Source organism: Diceros bicornis, chromosome 24, assembly GCF_020826845.1.
Source record: "Diceros bicornis minor isolate mBicDic1 chromosome 24, mDicBic1.mat.cur, whole genome shotgun sequence".
Taxonomy (NCBI): domain Eukaryota; kingdom Metazoa; phylum Chordata; class Mammalia; order Perissodactyla; family Rhinocerotidae; genus Diceros; species Diceros bicornis.
The window spans coordinates 42883880-42887859 of record NC_080763.1 but is presented as its reverse complement, the minus strand read 5'-3'; positions in this window follow the sequence as shown (position 1 = coordinate 42887859).

Genomic DNA, 3980 nt, shown 5'->3' with positions numbered 1-3980 from the left:
GTGGAAAGTGTAATATAGAAGAAGCAATGCTGGGCTTAGAGTCAGAAAACCTCATTTCAAATCTCAAATGTGACGTTTCTTAGCCTCTGGAAAGTCATTTTATTCTCACTCTGACTCAACTTCCTCCTCTATAAAATACCAACGGGGAAGCTTCAGTGTGTGGCAGAGAAGAACAGCATCTGGTCCATTCCACGGAAATTAGAAGAGGATTTCCAGTAAAGACGGCAGCTACAATGAGTCTCAAGAGATAAGAAAGAATTAAATGGGTGAATAGGCAGGAGACAAGAAAATGGACAAGGGGACCGGGGTAGTTGAGAGTGGCTGGAACTTGGCACATGTCACTGGGAGCCGACAGATGACATCGGCAAGCTGGATGGGGCCAGGTCACAAATAGTGTTGGGAAGCTTCCTGATGTGCACATTGGTAGAAAATTTTGTTTCCCATAATGAATCGGTTGAAATGATTACCTCACTATCCCTTGCTTCCTAAATGATTCACTTCCGTTTCAGCTGAGAGAGGCAAAATGAAGACAGAGTGGGAATTTGACGGTTCTTGGAGGTTGCTGAGTTTCCATTAGGAATGAGAGGCAGTTCTGCATTGGCAAGAAGTTTCCAGAGAAGCAATGGCCAGGCCTCTGCACAGATGGTGAGGGGCAGATGAGGTAGAGGAGAGAACTTCTGAATGTCCAAATCCTTGCCTTTGGTTGTGTCCAAAATGTTCATACGACATTTGGTCCGTGCCAAAAGGTCCATGATATTTGGTATTTGGTCCTGTTCAAAAAATCCATGGAGACATTGGGTCCTTGCCAAAAGGTCTTTGATATTTGCAAGACCATTTGGTCCTGTCCAAAACGTCGACAAGACATTTGGTTCTCCTCGTATTCGGTCCCGTCCAAAATGTCCATGGAGACATTTGGTCCACGCAAAAAGGTCCTTGATATTTGATCCTGTCCAAAACTATTTGGCATGGACCAAATATGTTCATAGACGTTTTGGGCAGGACCAAATGTCAAGGACCTTTTGGAGTGGACCAAATGTCTTACGGCCGTTTTGGACAGGACCAAATGTCTGTTAATCTCTCCAAACAGAAGAAGCCACAGAAATGGATGAGAACACTCTGGTCCTCTGAACCACAGCAAATTTCCTGAATCAAAATGTTGTCTTACATAGGTTCAAGTCATTTTTTTCGTCATTAAAGAAAATTAATTCTTTTAATACATGTCTTTCTCAACTAATGTTAGAGGGCAAAACATTTGATTAAATAACTGTTAAAGGTCCAGACATTTACATTTTCTGCATAAGAAGTTATAAGGAAAAAAAATATTTTTTAAGTTATGAAGATATTCCATCTCTACATATTTTCAAGATGAATGTTAAAAAATATTTTGTTTGGGACTTTTAGTATACGTGAACCTTCATAATTTCAAGATGGATGTTAAAGAAAAGGACTATTGAGTGAATGTAGTAAGAACAACTACGTCTCAGACATTATATTTTTAAAATGAAAAATAAAAGCAGGAATATTCAGCTTGGGTATGCATGCAAATTTTCTGCCAAATTTTTCAACTTTTGCTTTTTTCTGACAAAGTATCAGAAAAGCTTGCAAAAAGCATTGCTCTAGCCATGTGGGCGACAGAGACAGTGAGAGATTTTTGGATCTCTTTAAGGAAGGAACACCAGAGTGCTGGAGTGAGCTGCCCCCTTCCATTACAGAAGAACTTAAAGATGCATGAAGACGAGAATGTGATTATTTTAAAGGTCACAGGTCTTGATGAGATAAGGCTAAAGTGGTGGCGATCTAACCACGGCTGAATTGGATTATGAGACGATTTTGCTCAGGCCAATTCATCAAGGCTTGTCTAGATTAGACATTCACAAAACCACTGCTAGTAAGTCTAAAAAGGAAACTGTTAAAACAAAGACTATGACGTAGCTCTTTCAGAACGTTTTATGCAATCTAAAAATACTGTATATCTTTTAAGATATGGATATCCATGATTATACATAGTCTGAGAATGTATGTATAACAATAAGCATAGAATGGCAGAAATATCAAGGTTCCCAAAGAACAATCACGTACAGGTTTGGGGAACTAAAGGGAGACAGCCTACAGAGCAGCCCTTCTCCCCATGTAATTTTGAAACCTATTGAGAAGCCAACCAGAGTCAACAGAGAGAAGCCACATGGCACCTTGATGACTGATCAAGCAGCTCATGGAAGAGGAGGCTTATGGGTGGAGATGGATAGGCTTCCTAACACTTTAGTCCCAGAATGAGATTACCCCAAGCACCTTTGTGTGGGGAACCTGGCTCTATAAAACCAACAGCATCAAGGGATGAGAAAAGCTCACATTCTCTGGGCAGATGACTCCCAGTGCAAAAAGAGAGATCTGAGCCAAGCCTCCCAGGGCATTCCTTCCAAAATTCCCAACCAGAGAGTTCACCCGTCCTTCCCCAGGGAAGACCCAATGAAGAGGCAGAGATGGGCAAGTAGTGTTATGCCAGCAGAATTCCCTCCACTTAGGAGGAAATTCCAGGAGAGGGGAGAAGTACCCACCTCCCTCCAACAGCAGGTTAAAATTGGGGTGATAGCTTTCTCCAGAACTTGGAGATAGGACAAGTCCTAACACCCAGCTTCAAGGTGGAATCCAGCTCTGAAGAGGCAGGCAACCAAGATGGCGCATGGCTTGGAGGCCAGGTCCTCGGGAAAGCTGTGAGAAGAACTGGGCACAGTTACCCTAGAAGAAAGATTCAGAAGCAGCCAACACGCTTCAAACATTTTTTTTTTTTTTTTTTTTTGCGGGAGTGAGGGGACTGACTTGTTCTCTGGAATTCCAGATGGAGAACCAGGAGCAGTGGTAGAAGTTACAGGAGACAGACTTCAGCTCGGCGTAAGGACAAACTTTCCAACAGTTGGGGAGTGCCTGGATGAGCCGCCTGGTGCAAGAGTGAGGTTCTCGTCTCTGGAAGTGTGTGAGCAGAAGCTGGAGGACCGTCTTTCTGGGATGCTGTGAAGGGGGTTTCCTCCTTTGGGTGGGAGGGAGGACCAGATGGTTTTCAGATTCCTCTGGGAGGCTGCATTTCTATGTTTATGCCCTTTTCTGAGACAGACTTGGAGTATTTTGGTGCCTCCTGTGCTTTGAGTATGAAATTCAGAGATGGTGCATGCCCAACTCTTAGTAAGCACATAAAGTTCAGAAACTCCAGAATCACTGTCTACAGGGAAAACAGCCACAGATTTCGGTGTAATCCAATCACCCTTTAAACCTCCTTGCATGACACTCTTTACACCCTGGCCAAAATGATGGACAATTGTTAAGAAAGAGTATGCACATTTACTGTTCTAAGTGGCTTTGTACTTAAAAACTTACTCAATCCACCCAGCAGCTCTATTAGGCGTTGCTATCCCCTTTTGACCCGGGCAATACTTCCACATGTCCATAGAGCCAATAAGTAGTGAGAACAGGATTCCAAACCCATGCAACCTGGCTCTGGAGCCAGTGCACTAAGCTGCTGGGCCAAGCTGCATCAGCCTGGCGGGCCTCTCAAGCCACACTCTTTTATAGACCTGGGCTCAGGAGATGCTGTTCCCCATCCAAGGAGGCATGTTCTTCTCTCTTTTCTGATCAAACTACTCCTGCTTCAAGACTCAACCCTTGAGGGCATCCCTCTCTCTGCTCCATGCCCAACCGTGCTTCAACAAAAATTACTTGAATTGTGTAATCTGTTTGTCTGCCTCTTTCCCCCAACTTCACAAGGGCTTCCCAAGGCAGAAGCTATGCACTGTTGGTCTTGGTGCTAGACTGAGCAGAGAGTAGACGTCTAATACATGTTTGTTGAATGAATAAGCAAACTGACCTTTTCAATCTGCACAGACAATTCCTTCAGTTACATGCTTCAGTGGATACAGGTATTCTTTGTGTGTGTGTGTGTGTGTGTGAGGAAGATCAGCCCTGAGCTAACATCCATGCCAACCCTGCTC